This window comes from Mesoplodon densirostris, chromosome 15 (assembly GCF_025265405.1).
Source record: "Mesoplodon densirostris isolate mMesDen1 chromosome 15, mMesDen1 primary haplotype, whole genome shotgun sequence".
Lineage (NCBI taxonomy): Eukaryota > Metazoa > Chordata > Mammalia > Artiodactyla > Ziphiidae > Mesoplodon > Mesoplodon densirostris.
The window spans coordinates 53871051-53892096 of record NC_082675.1 but is presented as its reverse complement, the minus strand read 5'-3'; positions in this window follow the sequence as shown (position 1 = coordinate 53892096).

Below are 21046 nucleotides of genomic sequence, written 5' to 3'. Positions count from 1 at the left end.
TGAGTTCAGAATTTCAAAATCTTTGTGCATTGTCTGGCAATATTGAGGAACAAAAGACTGGATCTGGTAGAGAAAATAATTGTGTACTTGATGAGAATTCTGGTGAGGCCAGATGTATAGTTTTGGGACTCAGCTTTGAATGGGTATACAGGTCATTTTGATCTTGAATTTTAAGAAAGTCTATATTAAACCAGGTAGGTTTTAGAGTTGTGAAATTGGCTCTTATTTCTATGGACATGATGTAAGGCCTTAATTGGACCACAAGGTATTTTGGACTTAGCAGGACATGCCAACTTATGGCACCTTTGACCAAGTATGAACAGCTGCTGCTATAGTGGCAATTTGAAGGAAACTGCCCTTGGGTGTTCTGGCCTTGAGCAGAGACTCCTAAACTTGGACACAGGCAGAGGAGGGTCTCAGCACACAGCACTGGACTACAGACTCCTACAAAAGCACCCACAGCTAAAGTAAGAAAAGAGTGCATTTATGAGTAGAGACCCTTTAAGTATCTGATTATTTTTTTAACGTTGCTTCACCAATATGGTGGAAACTTCACAAAGAGTAGTAAGGACAATTGATGCCTGGTTGATTATACAAATATTAATTACCCTGTAAATTAAATGTACCTGATTAAAGAAGAGTTAGGGGAGGACCTTCAAGATGGTGGATGAGTAATACATAGAGATCAGCATTCTCCCCATAGATACATCAAAAGTACATCTACATGTGGAACAACGCCTACAGAACACCTACCAAACTCTGGCAGAAGACTTCAGACTCCCCAAAGGCAAGAAACTCTCCACATACCTGGGTAGGGCAAAAAAACAAAGAAAAAACAGAGACAAAAGAATAAGGATGGGACCTGCAGCTCGGGGAGGGAGCTATGAAAGAGGAAAAGTTTCCATACACTAGGAAGCCTCTTCACGGGCAGAGAAGGGGGGTGGGGATGTGGGTGGGGGAAAGCTTCAGACCCACGGAGGAGAGTGCAGCAACAGCAGTGTAGAGGGCAAAGTGGCGCGATTCCCACACAGATAATCATTGCCGACCAGGACTCACCAGCCTGAGAGGCTTGTCTGCTCACCCACCAGGACGAGTGGGCTGGGAGCTGAGGCTCAGGCTTCGGAGGTTAGATCCCAGGGAGAGGACTGGGGTTGGCTGTGTGAATTCAGTCTGAAGGGGGTTAGTGTGTCACAGCTAGCCAGGAGGTAGTCCGGGAAAATGTCTGGAACTGCCTAAGAGTCAGTAGGCCATTGTTTTGGAGTGTGTGAGGAGAAGGGATTCAGAGCACTGCCTAAACAAGCCCCAGAGATGGGTGCAAAATGCAGTTATCAGTGGGGACACCAGAGACTGGCATGAAATGCTAAGGCTGCTGTTACAGCCAAAAAAAAAGCCTGGGTGCAAGCACAGGTGACTATCCACAAATCGCCTCTCAGGAGCCTGTGCAGCCCACCACTACCAGTGTCCAGCCAGCCACGGACAACTTCCCCAGAAGAACACATGGAACACCTCAGGCTGTTGCAACATCATGCCAACCTCTGCTGCCATAGGTTCACCCCAAATTCCATATCCCTCCCTTTCCCTGGACTGAGTGAGCCAGAGCCACCTAATCAACTGCTACTTTAACACCATTTTGTCTGGGTATGGGACAGATGCCCTCAGGCAACCTACATGCAGAGGTGTGACCAAATCCAAAGCTGAACCCCAGGATCTGTGTGAACAAAGAAGAGAAAGGGAAATTTATCCCAGCAGCCTCAGGAGCAGTGGATTAAATCTCCACAACCAACTTGAGGTACCTGCATTGGGAAATACCTGAATAGACAACAAATCATCCCAAAATTGAGGTGCTGGACTTTGGGAGCAACAGTAGACTTGGGGTTTGATTTCTGCATCTAATTTTTTTATGGTTTCATGTTTATCTTAGTTTAGTATTTAGAGCTTATAATCATTGGAAGATTTGTTCATTGATTTGGCTGCTCTCTTCATATATATATATATATATATATATATATATATATATATATATATATAGTTTCCTTTTTCTCTTTTTGTTAGTGTGTATGTGTATGCTTCTTTGTGTGATTTTGACTGTATAGCTTTGTTTTTACCATTTGTCTTAGGATTCTGTCTGTCCGTTTATTATTTGTTTGTTTTTTGTTTGTTTGTTTTTTAGTATAGTTTTTAGCATTTGTTAACATTGGTGGATTTGTTTAATCGTTTGGTTGCTCTCTTCTTCCTTTCTTACTTTCTTTTATGACTTTTTAATTTTTTATTTTAATAATATTTTTAATTTAATAACATTATTTTATTTTTTATTTTTTTTATTTCTTTCTTCTTTCTCACTTTTCTTCTGAGCCATATGGCTGACAGGGTCTTGGTGCTTTGGACTGGTGTTAGGCCAGAGCCTCTTAGGTGAGAGAGTGGAGTTCAGGACATTCATTCACCAGGGACCTCCTGGCCCCACATAAGATCAAACAGCAAAAACACTCTCAGAGATCTCCATCTCAAAGCTAAGACCCAGCTCCACTCAATGATCAGCAAGCTACAGTGCTGGACATTCCATACCAAACAACCAAAAGGACAGGAAAACAACCTCACCCATTAGCAGAGAGGCTGCCAAAAATTGTAATAAGTTCACAGAAACCACAAAACACACCACTGGACATGGTCCTGCCCACCAGAAAGACAATAACCAGCCTCATCCACCAGAACACAGGCACCAGTCACCTCTACCAGGAAGCCTACCCAACTCACTGAACAATCTTATCCACTGGGGGCGGACAACAAAAACAAAGGGAGCTATGAAATTGTAGGTGTGAAAAGCAGATGCCAAACACTGTAACTTAAGTAAAATAATAAGACAGAGAAATACACAGCAAATGAAAGAGCAAGGTAAAAACCCACCAGAACAAACAAATGAAGAGGAAATAGGCAGTCTACCTGAAAAAGAATTCAGAGTAATGATAATAAAGATGATCCAAAATCTTAGAAATAGAATGGAGAAAATAAAAGAAATGTTTAACAAGGACATAGAAGAACTAAAGAGTAAACAAACAATCATGAACAACACAATAAATAAAATTAAATAGTCTTTAGAAGGGATGAAAAACAGAGTAAGTGAGGCAGAAGAATGGATAAGTGACCTGGAAGATAAAATAGTGGAAATAACTAACACACAACAGAATAAAGAATAAAGAATGAAAATAATTGAGGACAGTCTTAGGAACCTCTGGGACAACATTAAGCACACCAACATTTGAATTATATGTGTCCCAGAAGAAGAAAGAACAAGAAAGGGACTGAGAAACTATTTGAAGAGATTATAGTTGAAAACTTCCCTAATATGGGAAAGGAAATAGTCAATCAAGTCCAGGATGCACAGAGAGCCACGTACAGTATAAATCCAAAGAGAAACACTCCAAGACATATATTAATTAAACTATCAATAATTAAATACAAATAAAAAATATTAAAGGCAGCAAGGGAAAAGCAACAATTAACATACAAGGGAATCCCCATTAGGTTAAAAGATGACCTTTTAGCACAAACACTGCAAGCCGGCAGGCTGTGGCTGGACATATTTAAAGTGATGAAGGGGAAAAATCTACAACCAAGATTACTCTACCCAGCAAGGATCTCATTCAGACTTAAAGGAGAAATTAAAATCTTTATAGACAAGAAAAAGCTAACAGAATTCAGCACCACCAAACCAGTGTTACAACAAATGCTAAAGGAACTTCTTTAGGCAGGAAAGACAAGAGAAGGAAAAGACCTAAAATAACAAACCCAAAACAATTAAGAAAATGGTAGTACGAACATACATATTGATAACTACCTTAAATGTAAATTGATTAAATGCTCCAACCAAAAGACATAGACTGGCTGAATGGATACAAAAACAAGACCCGTACACATGCTGTCTACAAGAGACCCACTTCAGATCTAGGGACACATACAGACTGAAAGAGATGAGATGGAAAAGATAGTCCATGCAAATGGAAATCAAAAGAAAGCTGGAGTAACACTCCTTATATCAGACAAAATAGACTGTAATACAAAGACTATTAGAAGAGACAAAGAAGGACACACATAATGATCATGGGATAAATCCAAGATGAAGATATTACAATTGTAAATATTTATGTGCCCAACATATCAACAGCACAATATATAATGCAAATGCTAACAGTGATTAAGTGGGAAATCAACAGTAACCCAATCAGAGTAGGGGACTTTAACACCCCACTTTCACCACTGGACATATCAAGCAAAATGAAAATAAATAAGGAAACACGGGCTTTAAATGATACATTAAAGAAGATGAGCTTAATTGATATTTATAGGACATTCCATCCAAAAACAACACAATGCAATTTCTTCTCAAGTGCTCATGGAACATTCTCCAGGATAGCTCATATCTTGGGTCACAAATCAAGCCTAGGTAAATTTAAGAAAATTGAAAACATATCAAGCATCTTTTCTGGGAGCAACACTATGAGACTAGTTATGAATTAGAGGAAAAATCTGCAAAAAATACAAACACATGGAGGCTAAACCAAACACTACTATATAACGAAGAAATCACTGAATAAATCAAAGAGGAAATAAAAAAATACCTAGAAACAAATGACACTGAAAACACAATGACCAATACCTATGGAACGCAGCAAAAGCAGTTCTAAAAGGGAAGTTTTTAGCAATATAATCCTACTTAAAGAAACAAGTAACATAGTTTACACCTAAAATAATTATAAATAGAACAAAAACCCCCAAAGTTACCAAAAGGAAAGAATCATAAATATCAGAACAGAAATAAATGTAAAAGAGATGAAGGAAAAGATAGCAAAGATCAATAAAACTATAAGCTGGTTCTTAGAAAATAAACAAAATTGATAAACCATTAGGCATACTTATCAAGAAAAGAAGGGAGAAGATGCAAATCAATAGAACTAGAAATGAAAAAGAAGTAACAACTGACACTGCAGAAATACAAAGGATCATGAGAGATTACTACAAGCAACTATATGCCAATAAAATGGACAACCTGGAAGAAATGGACAAATTCTTAGAAATGCACAACCTTCCGAGATTGAACCAGGAAGAAATGGAAAATATGAACGGACCAATCACAAGCACTGAAATTGAAACTGTGATTAAAAATCTTCCAACAAACAAAAGCCCAGCACCTGATGGCTTCACAGGCGAATTCTGTCAAACATTTAGAGAAGAGCTGACACCTATCCTTCTCAAACTCTTCCAAAATATAGCAGAGGGAGGAATGCTCCCAAACTCATTCTACAAGGCCACCATCACCCTGATATTGAAAACAGACAAAGATGTAACCAAGAAAGAAAACTACAGGCTAATATCACTGATGAATATAGATGCAAAAATCCTCAACAAAATACTAGCAAACAGAACCCAACAGCACATTAAAAGGATCATACACCGTGTTCAATTGGGGTTTATCACAGGAATGCAATGATTCTTCAGTATATGCAAAGGACACCATGTGATAAACCATATTAATAAATTGAAGGATAAAAATCATATGATTATATCAATAAATGCAGAAAAAGCTTTTGACAGTATTCAACAACCATTTATGATGAAAACTCCAGAAAGTAAGCAGAGAGGAAACTTACCTCAACATAATAAAAGCCATATATGACCAACCCACAGCCAACATCATTTTAACCAAAGTAATCAGAGAAGAAAAAGAAATAAAAGGAATCCAAATCAGAAAAGAGGAAGTAAAACTGTCACTGTTTGCAGATGGCATGATATTATACATAGAGAATCCTAAAAATGTGATGAGAAAACTACTAGAACTAATCAATGAATTTGGTAAAGCAGCAAAATACAAAATTAATGCACAGAAATCTCTTGCATTCCTGTACAATAATGCTGAAAATTCTGGAAGAGAAATTAAGGAAACACTCTCATTTACCATTGCAGCAAAAAGAATAAAATACCTATGAATAAATCTACCAAGGAGACAAAAGACCTGTAGGCAGAAAACTATAAGACACTGATGAAAGAAATTAATGATACAAACACATGGAGAGATACACTATGTTCTTGGATTGGGAGAATCAATATTTTGAAAATAACTATACTACCCAAAACAATCTACTATTTCAGTGCAATTGCTATCAAACTACTAATGGCATTTTTCACAGAAATAGAACAAAACATTTCACAATTTGTATGGAAATACAAAGGACCCAGAAGAGCCAAAGCAGTCTTGAGAATGAAAAATGGAGGTGGAGGAATGAGGTTCCTGGGTACACACTATATTACAAAGCTACAGTAATCAAGAGAGTATGGTATTGGCACAAAAACAGACATATAGACCAATGGAACAGGATAGAAAGCCCAGAGATAAATCCACACACATATGGTCACCTTATCTTTGATAAAAGAGGCAAGAATATACAATGGAGAAAAGGCAGCCTCTTTAATAAGTGGTGCTTGGAAAATTGGACAGCTATCTGTAAAATAATGAAATTAGAACACTCCCTTACACCATACACAAAAATAATCTCAAATGGATTAAAGGCATGAATGTAAGGCCAGACACTGTAAAACTCTTAGAGGATAACATAGGTAGAGTACTCTAGGACATAAATCACAGCAAGATCCTTTTTGACCCACCTACTAGAGAAATGGAAATAAAAAAATAAATAAACCAATGGGACCTAATGAAACTTAAAAGCTTTTGCACAGCAAAGGAAACCATAAACAAGATGAAATGACAACCCTCAGAATGGGAGAAAACATTTGCAAATGAAGCAACTGACAAAGGATTAATCTCCAAAAGGTACAAGCAGCTCATGCAGCTCAATATGAAAACAACAAAGAAGCCAATCCAAAAATGGGCAGAAGACCTCAATAGACATTTCTCCAAAGAAGATATACAGATTGCCAACCAACACATGAAAGGATGCCCAAGATCACTAATCATTAGAGAAATGCAATTCAAAACTACAATGAGGTATCACCTCACACCAGTCAGAATGGCCATCATCAAATGGTCTACAAACAATAATTGCTGGAGAGGGTGTGGAGAAAAGGGAAACCTCTTGCACTGTTCGTGGGAATGTAAATTGATACAGCCATTAGGGAGAACAGTATGGAGTTCCTTAAAAAACTAAAAACAGAATTACTATATGGTCCAGCTACTACTGGGCATATACCCTGAGAAAACCATAATTCAAAAATAGTCATATACCAAAATGTTCATTGCAGCTCTATTTACAATAGTCAGGAAATGGAAGCAACCTAAGTGTCCATCAACAGATGAATGGATAAAGAGGATGTAGCACATATATACAATGGAATATTACTCAGCCATAAATAGAAATGAAATTGAGTTATTTGTAGTGAGGTGGATGGACTTAGAGACTGTCATACTGAGTGAATTAAGTCTGAAAGAGAAAAACAAATACCATATGCTAACACATAGATATGGAACCTAAAGCAAAAATGGTTCTGAAGAACCTATGGGCAGGACAGGAATAAAGACACAGATGTAGGGAATGGACTTGAGGTCACAGGGAGGGGGAAGGGTAAGATGGCACGAAGTGAGAGAGCGGCATGGACATATATACACTCCCAAATGTAAAATAGATAGCTAGTGGGAAGCAGCTGCATAGCACAGGGAGATCAAATCAGTGCTTTGTGTCCACCTAGAGGGGTGGTATAGGGAGGGTGGGAGGGAAACACAAGAAGGAAGGGATATGGGAATATATGTATACATGTAGCTGATTCACTTTGTTATACAGCAAAACAACACACCACTGTAAAGCAATTATACTCCGATAAAGATGTTAATAATAAATAAATAAATAAATAAATAAATAAACGAAGAGTTGGATGAGAGCTATATTCGAATATTTACCTCTAAGTTTTCTGTTTGATTTTTATCTTGGACCAACCCTGTTTCCTCCTAAGTGCATTGCCAAATGGCTTCATCATCATCACTTAGGAGAAGCATCCACCCCATAGATGCCACTAAAAGTCAATGCTGATTCAGTGACAATGACAAAATGGTATAGGATAGTTGGTGTTATTTTCTGTTCCTAAAGGGCAAATAACAGAAGTGTTGGGAATGGGTTGACAGACATACATGACTGAGCTTTTTGAAGAGAAATAAGGTCTTAAATGAAAGAATGGCTCTAGTTAAAATATAGTTCAGAGTCATATCATCTCTTGTCCACTTGCAGGCCTTGGATTTACTTCTATGTATGAGAAAAACTAGTCTAGGCATAAAAATACCCAAAGAATATTCAGTAATTATTACAATTATATGTTAGACTTCACCCAGGTTTAGTGTTTTATCATACTCAGCACTGTAAGTCTTTGAAGTAGACAAGACTAGACACAAACTATTCCTGCCTTAGGATCGGCACTTACCTTGGTACTACAGCCCCTGCCCTGTGACTCCTTGAGCATAGACCTCTGCCCCTTGAGACCTCTTTGTACTGACCTTCTAAAATTTGACCTCTTATTGATAGGTCTTAGAGTAACTAGTCTAATCAGTCACTAATCTTTACATCTCACATTCTTCTAGAATGCATATGGTACATTCTAGCCCCCCATTTTTCTACATTGGACTATCATACCATTCTCCCAATTAAAGTTGCTGTCTCCATTGTTGACCCTCTATCAAAGTTCTGGTGATAACTGAGATGCTAAGCTCAAGGTTTTAATTTAAATGAGTTTAATAAACAGAACATTCTCAGAGGTGAGGAACTGGCTAACAAAGACAAAAAGACTCAGCAAAGGACCCAAAGTAGCAAGAGCAGAAAGTCAAGACCACCCCTGAAGGAGTCTCATGCCAAAAAGCTGGTCCCATAGAAGAGGGACTGCCTGATAGTTGCCATGTCCTTAGAGGAGTAAAAACATTGATAAATGTGTGGCAATGTGTAGAGAGACTGGGTGGTATAAATACAGCAAACTACCCCTCCCTCTGATCTCAGTCTCTTGTCAATGTCTTCCACTGATGAACCCCTACTGGAATTGAGATGACAAGGGGCCTGGGCTGTACAGGTCATAGTGGTCAGTGCAGGACACAGAAGTACAGAGAATGTGTGAGTGAAAGGGAGCAAATGGAGGATGACCACCCCCTGCAAATCTATCATCCACAGACGAGCCAGAATCATGTCTCCAACATGCTCTACTTAGCTGATCCCTCCAGTCATCAAAATGCTCCCTTGCCTCCCCACCACCTACAGAATCAAGCCCAAGCCTGACACTCAAAATCCTCCTTGTTCTTGGCCTGCTGACCTCCCTGTCATCATCACCAGACACTCTGCCTCCTCAAATTATTTTAAACCATTATACTGTGGGGGTTTTTTGTTTTGTTTTGTTTTGTTTTGTTTTGTTTTTTTGTAGTTCTCCTCACCAACTGGGTCACTTCTTGCCTTTAGGCTTTTGTTTATTTAATTTCCTCTGGAATACACTTTCCCCTCTATATACCAATATATACTCTATATACCAATCAACCTCAAATGTCATCTCCTTTAGAAAGTCTTGGCCAAAATCTACATAATTCTATACATACAGCTGACCCTTGAACAATGTGAAGTTTAGGGACATCAATCCCCACACTATTGAAAATCTGAGTATACCTTTACAATCTGCCCTCGGTATCCATGGTTCCTCCATATCAGAGGTTCTGCATCCTCCTAGTTAACCAACTGTGGATGGTGCAGTACTGTAGTATTTACTACTGAAAAAAAAATCCATGTGTAAGTGTATATGCACAGTTCAAACCTGTGTCATTCAAGGGTCAACTATATTTCTTTTTAGAATTTACCCTAATATTAGATTAGACCATATTAAATTTTTGCTATTCTGCTGTTTTTGACCAACAAAAAATGCGAGTTCATATGTAGAGCCTGGCTCTCTTGCCCATAGGTAAGTCTCCTGAAGGCTGGGCAATCTTCTAGAAGGGTTTATTCCTTGTCGGGTAGCTCAATAGCTGCAAATGGTGGGTGCTTTATATCTGTGTATGGAACTGAACTGAACAAAGGTCCATATTTCATTTTTTCTAGGCCACGAGGAGGAGGGACTATATAAAGCTTGATTTCTCAACAAATATTTGTTGTTTGGAACATAAAACATCTCAAATCCTGTTTGTCAGTTCTCATAAGCAAGAGAAATGGGTGAAATGATATTTTCTAAGTTTGTTCTGGACTTGAAGTATCTCAACTTTTGGAGGACTCAGTTTGCAAAGACCTAACCACCCATCTCCACAGTTTTAAGAATTCTGAAAGTTAACTTAATAAAAAGAGAGGGTTGATATAATTGATCAAACATCCTCAATAGCAAAATACCAGAGGTGAGGCAGTAGGTTTTATACAAAGCATATTAATACACATAAATAAACCAGGTAGAGGCTGAGCTCCCTTGTTGTTTCCTAATCATCCCTTGCAAAGTGAAAACTGCAGCTGATAATATTTGATGTCATTCAAAGTACAAGGGCCTCCAGAAGCCAAGATCTAAGTGGGGCCGACAACCAGATGTGACATTTGAGCTTTCTAGACTTATAACCTATTTCCAAGTCATTTTACCTGCTATATTCACAAAAAAGAAAAAAGAAATGCCACCTGACCAAAAATGACTAATGAGTTTTCATAAATCTTTCTCAAGTTCTATCAAAACTAAGATTTCCGTGGTAATTCTCTTATAAAAAGATATGTAAAATTTATGCCAAAATGGGGGATGGAAAAGAGAGGTGCCTGGCAGCATTCAGAAAGCCAAAGCTTTTGAGCGAAATTAGCTCATGCTTCTCCCCACAGGAGTCATATTTTGGCCCCTCATTTCCTGAGAACACCATTTCTTGTGAAATATGAGGACACAACCTGTGTATATGTGTGTGTGTGTCTATGTGTGTACATTTTAAATCCCTCATCCTGAACCCCCACTGCTTAGTGAAGTGGGTCCTCATCCCTTCACGCCTCGTTAAGGTCAGGCTGGGCCAGCTGGCCCGGCTGTCCCTGTCCTCAGGCACAGGCGCCATTGTCCCAGAGCTCGCCAGCCTGCATCCCTTTGAAGCTGCTCCAAAGAAACTTTATCCCTCTGTTCCAGCTGGCGTTTCATTAAGCCCAGGCTTCACAGGATTTTCCACTCCCATTGACACATCAGAGCAAAGATGTAGCCATTAAAATAATGAAGAAAAAGGGAACTAGCAGAGGAAAAACGGTTCTGAGGGGAAATTGAAAAGGAGTACAAGGTTATTTAAAAAATAAAGGCTAACTGCAGAAAAATAAAATCTACCCACTTTCTCGTCTTTCCCTCTCTCTTTCTCTTTATTCCACCCCAATTTGTGTGTGTCCTAAGCTGTCCAATTTTTTCACAAAACTTCATAAGGAGTGACTTCAGAGAGATCCTTGTTCTATGAAAAAGCTGACAGTCACAGGTCTAAATTAGGAGCAGCTGATAAGAATCCAAAAGACATTCTGAGTACACGTGGACACAAGGGAACTCTGTGCACTGAAGACCCAGTGAATCTAAAACCTAACCTTCTCCCTTGCTAGGAAATAAATCATTGTATCTCCTGCTGGTTAGAAAGCAAACCCATCTGACTTATTAACCACCCTGTGGGTGACCTCCCGACAGTTTTGCCCAGCAGCGAGTGTCTGTTCCAGACCATACCTGTCAGTTCTTCAAAGGAACATTGGTTCCATATTTATTTTGTCATAACATCTTTTTTGATGCTTACCTGCTTCGTGGGTAATGTATCTATGATGTGAATTTTCTCTCCAGAATTAGTTTATGGGTTTAATAATCAAAATCATTGTGTGTCCCTTTTTTGCTATTTCTAAACAAAGACCTTGCAAGAGATTCTACACAGAATTTATATTTGCCATAATATCTAACCAAGGTATCAGATGCAGCAAACTCAATCAAAGACATGGACAAAGAAGATGTCATAAAAGGGCTTTAAGCTCCTAAAACAGCTGTGACAAATCCCAGGCACTAAACCTATACATTTTATCCCCCTGGGCCTCATTCAGGCATTGTGATTTCATTAACAAGCCTGCTTTTCTAGCATCTCTTCCCACAGGAATTAGAAGCAGTGACCTAGAAGTGGGCTCTTAGATATATGTCTGATGACAGAAGGGTATGTGACAGCTGACATGTAACTGAAGGAAGAAACAAGTCAAAAAGAATCAAAAAACAATGAACAAACATATTGCTTCACAGTGCAAAAATTGATGTTTATAAAAATTTATTTTCAAGTGTATTCTACAACTGCTGTTAAAATGCAAAATATATATACCCTTCAGAAGTGTACTATAAAATGGTTAAAATTTGTTTTTATGAAGCAAAATACATCAGGCATTTACAAATTTATGTGTATGGTCCCCCCTCATTTCAAGTATTTCAGATAGAATTGAGTGTCATCCATGTCAGTGTTCAGTTCGTATTACCCTGAAATCAGTGCCTCTTTATGCACTTAAATTAAAGACCATTGAAAGAAATGCTCACTTATTTATACAGACATTAAGAAAAGTTCACAAGGTTCAACGAAAGCCTATTAGAGTACTGATCTAGTGGAAACAGATACCAAATGAGAAAGGACCACACAGGAGGAGAATGACAAACTCATGCTCAAATCTTAACCCTCCCTTCTCAGCACTGACATTGTATGACTCTGGTCAGATTCTCCAACATCTCCTAGGTCACACCTGTGAGAAATAATTGAGGTTTTATATATTCCAGGATCCACATCTGGCTCACATGCAGAAAACCTGTGTTTTAGGAATTGGTTGTCTAGGGATGCACTCAACACAGAGTTGGACAAACATTTGGTGTGGGGCTGAGTAGAATCTTAAGGAAAAACATAATTGATCCATTGATTAGCATAGAGGAGTTAATTCTGTGGAAGATTAAAAAAAGGGAGGTGGAAAAATATTGCATTCCTTAAATGGACATTTCTTTAGGAAGAGAAAACACACACATGAAACAACTTTCCCAGAATAATCCAAGGAGATGATGGAGTATTGAACTGGAACTGAAATTACTGTAGTTAAGTCAGTCACTGAAGGTTGGATGCATCATGGTGGTGTTATGGTAACAGTAGGACTGAATGGTTTGGGGATGAGCACAAGGGCATTGCAGGTGGGGGGATGAGAGAAACTGCTTGAGTGGGGAGTAGCACAGTAAGCACTGGATGAGATGCCTGGTCAGTCAGAAGCCTCCTGCTATTTCCTATCTGGCACCAGTACACAGTTCTGCAGTGTCCCCTGTCACAGAGTCACACAGAAGTTTGGAATCTTGGCTTTGCCACTCATAAACTCTGGGCCATTGAGCAACAAGTATAACACTGCAGTACCTCAGTATCTTCATCTGTAAAAAGAAGTTAATACCTTCCGTGAAGAACTCCAAAAATTATTAAATGTGAAAATATATAACAGCCACCTGGCATAGTGACAAGTCTGAGCAGTCCATATAAAGCCATTTTCATTAGTTATGTTACTATCTATTGTGGATCATACTCCTCTGTCCTCTATGTTTGCACATCACCTCCTGAATACACATTCTCTGTCTCTCATATATTCCTTGCACTATTTTTCTTTTATATTTATCCTATTGCACTATTTTTAATTTTATTTTTTAATCAAGATACAATTGAAATTACATTAATTTCAGGTGTACAAAGCAATGATTTGACATTGGTATATATTGCAAAGTGATCACTATTTGAGTCTAGTTAACATTGGTCACCATCCACAATCATAAACTTTCTTTCTTATGATAAGAAATGTTAAGATTTACTCTCTTAGCAACTTATGAATATGAAGTACAATATTATTTGCTGTAGCCACTATGTTGTATATTATACACCCATGACTTACTTATTTCATAACCTGAAGTCTGTATCTTTTGATCACCTTCATCATTTTACCCAAACCCCACTCCCCAACTCTGGCAACCACCAATCTGTTCTCTGTATTTATGAGCTTGTTTTTGTTTTGTTTTGTTTTAAATTACACATATAAGTGAGATCATACAGTATTTGTCTCCCTCTATCTGAATTATTTCACTTAGCATAATGCCCTCAAGTTCCACCCATATTGTCACAAATGGTAAGATTTCATTGTTTTGAATGGCTGAGTAATATTCCATTGTATAAGCATACCACAATTTCTTTACACATTCATTGTCAGTGGACACTTAGGTTGTTTCCATTTCTTGGCTATTGCAAATAATTCTTCAATGAACATATATCTTTCAACTTAGTATTTTTGTTTTCTTTGGACAATACCCAGAAGTGGAATTGAAGAATCTTATAGTAGTTCTATTTTTAATTTTTTGAGGAACATTCATACTGTTTTCCATAGTGGCTGCACCAACTTACATTCTAATCAGCAGTGCAGAGGGTTCGCTTTTCTCCACATCCTTGACAAAAATTTTATTTCTTGTCTTTTTATAATAGCAAATTTAAGAGGTGTGAAGTGATATCTTATGGTTTTGACTTGCATTTCCCTGATGATTAGAGATATTGATCATTTTTTAATGTGCTGGTTGGCCTTCTCCTTTGGAAAAATGTCTATTCAGAACCTCTACCATTTTTAAAAAATTGGTTTATTATTATTATTATTTTGCTATGGAGTCGCATGAGTTCTTTATATATTTTGGATATTAACTCTTTATCTGACATATAAGTTGCAAATATTTTCTCCTATTCAGTAGGTTTCCTTTTCATTTTGTTGATGTTTTTCTTTGCTGTGCAGAGCTTTTTAGTTTGATGTTGTTCCAGTTGTTCATTTTTGTTTTTGTTTTTGCTTTTGATGTCAAATCAAAAACAAACAAACAAACAAACAAATTGCTAAGACCTACGTCAGGGAGCTTACCACCTATGTTTTCTTCTAGGAGTTTTATGGCCTCAGGTTTTACATGCAGGTCTTTAATCCATTTTGAGGTAATTTTGTGTCTACTGTAAGATAGTGGTCATTTCACTCTTTTGCATGTGATGGTCCAGTTTTCTCAACACTATTTATGGCAGAAACTGTCTTTTCCCTGTTGTATGTTTTTGGTTCCTGTGTCATAAATTAATTGACCATATATACCTGGGTTTATATATCTGGGATCTCTATTCTTTGCATTGATCTCTGTGTCTGTTTTTTTGCCAATACAATACTATTTTGATTACTATAGCTTTGTAATATAATTTGAAATCAGGGAGCATGAGACCTCTAGCTTTGCTATTCTTTCTCAAGGTTGCTTTGGCTATGTGGAGTCTTTTGTGATTCCATACAAATTTTAGGATTGTTTTTTCTATCTTTATTTCTTAAAAGGCATTGAATTTTGATAAGGATTGTATTGAATCTGTAGACTGCTTTGGGTAGTAGGGATATTTTAACAATATTAACTCTTCCAATCCATGATCATGGACTATATTTCCATTTACTTGTGTCTTTTTCAATTTCTTTCACCAATATCTTATAGTTTTCAGTGTACAGGTCTTTCATCTGTTTTAGTTAAATTTATTCCTAGGATTTTTTATGATATAATTGTAAGTGGGAGGGTATATTTTTACATTTCTCTTTCTGATAATTTGTTATTCATGTATATAAACACAACAGATTTCTTTATTTTTTTATCCAGCAACTTTACTGAATCTATTACTTCTAACAGTTTTTTGGTAGAGTCTTTAGGTTTTTGTACACATAATATCATGCCATCTGCAAATAGTGACAGTTTTACACTTTCTTTCCACTTTGGATGAATTTTGTTTCTTTTTCTTGCCTAATTGTTCTGACCAGCACTACCAAATTTATGTTGAATAAAAGTGTTGAGAGTGGGCATCCTTTTCTTATTCCTAATCTTAGAGGAAAAGCTTTCAGCTTTTACCACTGATTGTGATGTACCTGTGGGCTTGTAATATATGGTCTTTATTATGTTGAGGTATGTTCCTTCTATACCCACTCTGTTGAGAGTTTTTATCAAAAATCGATGTGGAATTTTGTCAAATGCTTTCTCTGCATCTGTTGATCTCATTATATGATTTTTCCCCTTTATTTTGTTAAGGTAGTTTATTACATACATTGGTTTGTGACTGTTGAATCATCCTTACATCCTGGAATAAATTCCACTTGATCATGACATATGAACCTTTTAATCTATTGTTGAATTCTTCTTGCTAATATTTTGTTGAGCATTTTTGTATCTATATTCACCAGAGATATTGGTCTGTAATTTTCTTTCTCATGGTGTTCTTGTCCAGTTTTAGTATCACAGTAATGCTGGCCTCATAAAATACATTTAGAAGTGTTCCCTCTTCTCCTATCTTTGTAAGAGTTTGAAAAGGATTGTTATGAATTCTTTTTTGAATAGTTCTTAGAATTCATCAGTGAAGCTGTGTGTCCTGGACATTTGTTTATTAGGAGGTTTTAAATTGCTGATTCAATCTCCTTACTAGTAGAGATTTTCTATTCATTTATGATTCAGTCTTGGAAGAATATATATTTCTAGAAATGTATCCATTTTTTAGGTTGTCCAATTTGTTGTCATACAATCATTTATAGTCATCTCTTATGATCCTTTGTATTTCTGTGGCATCAAAGGTAATAACTCCTTTTTCATTTCTGATTTTATTTATTTGAATTATCTCTTTTTTTTTCAGTGAGTCTAGCTAAAGTTTTGTCAATTTTGTTTACCTTGTCAAATAACCTGCTCTTGGTTTTATTGATCTTTTCTATTGTCCTTTTAGTCTCTAGTTCATTTTTTTTCACTCTGATCTTTGTTATTTCTTTCCTTCTACTAACTTTGGGTTTTGTTTCTTCTACTTTTTCTAGTTCCTTGAGGTGTAAAGTTAGATTGTTTATTTAAGATTCTTCATGTTTCTTGAAGTAGGCATTTATTACTATAAACCTCCCTCTTAGAACTGCTTTTGCTGCATCCCATAAGTTTTGGTATATTTTATTTCCATTTTCATTTGTATCAATTTTTTTTAAATTTTGCCTTTGATTTTTTTTTTTTTGTTGACTCATTGGTTGTTCAGTGGCATGTTGTTTAACCTCCACATATTTGTGAATTTTCCAGTTTTATTCTTGATATTATTTCTAGTTCATGACATTGTGGTTGGAAAAGATGCTTGATATGGTTTCACTCGTTTAAATTTATTAATATGTTTTATGGCCTGACGTATCACCTATCCTGGAGAATGTTCCATGTGCTCTTGAGAAGAATGTGTATATCATTGCTTTTGGACAAAATGTTCTGTACATATCTGTTAAGTCCATTTGACTAATGTGTCATTTAAGTTGTTTCCCTATTAATTTTATGTCTGATTGATCTAGCCATTGATGTAGGTGGGGTATTAGCTGCTATTATTGTATTGCTATCTCTTTCTCTCTTTAGATCAATTAATGTATTTAGGTGCTCCTATGTTGGGTGCATAAACATTTACAAATGTTATATCCTCTTACTAGATTGGCCCTTTTATCATTATGTAATGCCCTTCTTTGTCTCTTATTACAATCTTTGTTTTCAAGTCCATTTTGTCTATGTATAGCTACCTAGCCTTCTTTTGGTTTCCACTTGCATGGAATAACTTTCTCTACTACCTCACCTTCAGTCTGTGTATGTTTTATGTCTGAAGTGTGTCTCTTGTAAGCAGCATTTAGATGGGTCTTATTTTTTTTATTCACTACCTTTACTATATATTTACCATGAGATTTATACTTTCATATGTTTTCCTGTTACTAATTAATGTCCTGCCTTTCAGCTTAAATAATTCCCTTTAACATTTCTTGTAAGGTCAGGTTAGTGGTGACAAACTCCTTTAGCTTTTGCTTGTATGGAAAAAAACTATCTATCAGACCCTCAGGCAAAAGCTTTAAAAGAATACAAATATATACAGTTCTGTAGGACTGCAAGCATAAGCCCCACTGACACCCAGAGTCAGGCAATCTGGAGGTGTCTTTTGGGCAGGAGTCACAAAAACCAAGGCTACAAGCAGGTGTATAAGTTCATTCCTGAGAGATCCTGCTGATCTGTAGAGAGGCAGAGGGAGCGTGCAAAGATGGTCTCCTGGCCTATGTTCCCGGAGAGCACCTCCGTAGCCTCTAGATGTGTGCCAAACCTGACGTCTTCCCCTAAGGCCAAAACTCCAGGACTAGCAAGTAAGCCTTTTTCACAGAAAGACTGGGTATGTGCTTGAATCTTCTGTCTCTGCAGTGTCCTGGGACTGGTGGCCTGCCAAGGACTGTACCTCCAATTATTACAGTCCTGTAGAACCCAAGTCCCCTGACCACAAGAGCCTGGCAATCAAGGGGTATCATCTAGGTGATGACCATAAAAAACTGGGACACCAGACACATATGGGAGCTCCCTTCCAAGATATACTGATGTTCTGGACTGCAGCAGAAAGAGTGCAAATATAATACCTGCCTTCCCAGGTCTCAGGAAATGTTTACAGTCAGCCCTTAGATGTGTGTTTAAGTAGAAGCCAGCCCCTCAGGCTACAGGTATAGTTATAAGCTACTAGACCTCTTTCACAGAAAGATTGAGCTTCTGGGTCTGTTACCCTTTGCTGTGTCTTCAGGGTGGTAGTTGTTTAAAAACTCTTTCTCCATTGGTTACAGTCTTGTGAAACCCAGGACCATAAGCTCCTCTTTCCACCAAAGTCAGGCAATGTACAGTTGTCCCCTGGCAGCAGCGACAGCAATCTGGGCACTGAAGAAGTTCATAAGTTCCTTTCTGGAAGATGCTGGCAAGCTGGAAAGAGGTAGAGGGAGAGTACAAAGATTGCATTCACTGTCCTCTATTCTTTGAGAGAAGCTCTGTAGACCCTAAGTGTGCCAACCAGAAGCTAGTCCCTCAGGCTAAAGCGCCTAGACACAGAAATACTGGGGTGTGTTTTAGTCTGCTATCTGTGACGTGCCCTGGGAGTGGCAGTCTGCCAAGTACTGAGTCTCTGAGTGTTCCAGCCCTACAGGACTCAGGAACACAAGTCCTTCTGACCTCCAGAGACAGGTGATTTGGGGGTGTCCCTTGCATGGCAGCCATAAAAACCAGGTCACCAGATGTAAAAAAACAGGGCACCAGATGTGTGTGGAAACTTCACTCCAGCAGATACTGGCACTTTGGAGAGAGGTAGCATAAATACATGCATAGAGCCTGATGAGAACAAAAACAAAAACAAAAATAAAAAGAGAGAGAAAGAGAGAAAGGAAAGGAGAAAAATTTAAATTGATGAGAAAAAAGAAAGAAAAGGAAATAAGAAAAAAATAAAAAGAGGGGAGAAAAACACATGACGTTAGCTGGCTTTAGCAAGGCAGAGGGAGAGAAGGAAGTTGGCACCCCTCAGCCTTTGTCTACAGAGAATATCTCAGTAGGCCCCTAACCCTTGGACCACTGCTTCAAAGTTAGGAAATAAATCTCTTTCACATAAAGTCTGGGCACTTTCGAAAGGGCTGCATCTTCACTGGGCTCTGGAGAAAGTGAACCTGTGTGCAGGACTTTATGAGCCATTCCTTACTTCACCACAGTCCCTCTGGTCTCTTGTGCATGAGCCCCATTGGTTTTCAAAGCTAGATATTTTGGAGACTTTTCTCTCAGGTATCAGTTTTAAAAGATGGAGTGTCTAGTATCCAAACACTTCTTTCCCTTGGGCTCCAGGCTTTGCATTCCCTCTCAGTTGTGGACCACTATGCTGGGGGTGAGATTTATAGCCAAATTTTGTCTCAGCTTTTCCTACCCTCTTTGATTGCCCTATATGAAGGGGTCCCTCTGCCAGTTTTTAGTTTTTTGGGTTTTTTTTTCCTAGAGGTTCAGTATGTCCATGGAAGGAGGTGAGGGATCTTGCTATATTACCATCTTGAACCAGAACTCCCCAAATTGCACTATTGAAATTATTCTACTCTCTTCTCTGTTACCAAAATTACATCAACTTGCTGTCTTCTTTCTCATCCTTCAAGGTCTATATCAAGTCACAACTCCACTTAAAATAATCCTAAGATGCATGGGCTCATTTTTAGTACACGTTTTAACCTCTGCTATAGCTCTTGCTATAAACTGCATTGTATTATAAGTTCTAGTGCAGGTGACAATTTCTCATTGACTTGTGAGCCCTTATGAGACAGGAATACTTCTTGTTAAATTTAATTTTCCCCAGGGTCACTCTACATAAGCTTGATGAGATGGGCCTAAAGCATCCAATTCTCTTTGTTTTCTTCCTGAGGATAGAAGCCAAGGTTACTATTTCTGTTGTTAGGATGCACTTATATTTTTCATTACATGAGAAGTCTTAAAGGAAAATGATTTAGTAATCAAAATAAATAATCTGATACTTAGGCAATCTTGAGTGCATAGAGTATCTTGAAAAATGGAAAAAATTTTTGATGTCCTAACCCTCACTTAGAGAGGGTCCTAATTATAGTAATTTATGTTTCTGGGATTATAGATGTTGTGGTGTGTGTATGTGCATCCAAATACAATGACACTGTGTTGTCTGGCCTCATGCATGTTTTTCAAGCTCTCAAAATCCATTAAATAGATCTCATTTAGCTTTGCCTGATATGATAGCTTTTATTGTGTAAGTATGTGGGGAGTTTTTTTGTTTTTTGTTTTTTGTGTTTTTTTAAACAGAAACCAAGTGTGCCCTTTGGATGAATTGATTTCCTCAATCTCATGGTGAAATATTGCATTTCAGTTGTCAGTTTTGATTTATTGTTTCCTTAAACATTAAATATTCCTTTGGGGCTTCCCTGGTGGCGCAGTGGTTGAGAGTCCGCCTGCCGATGCAGGGGACGCGGGTTCGTGCCCCGGTCTGGGAAGATCCCACATGCCGCGGAGCAACTGGGCCTGTGAGCCATGGCCGCTGAGCCTGTGCATCCGGAGCCTGTGCTCCGCAACGGGAGAGGCCACAGCAGTGAGAGGCCCGCGTACTGCAAAAAAAAAAAAAAAAAAAAAAAAAAAAAAAAATTCCTTTGTATATTTATTCATTTCATTAAAAATATTCTCATCTTTTTCATGTCCACCTCCATAAATGCAAGGAATGCTTCTGTGAGGGAGCCTTTGGGGACAC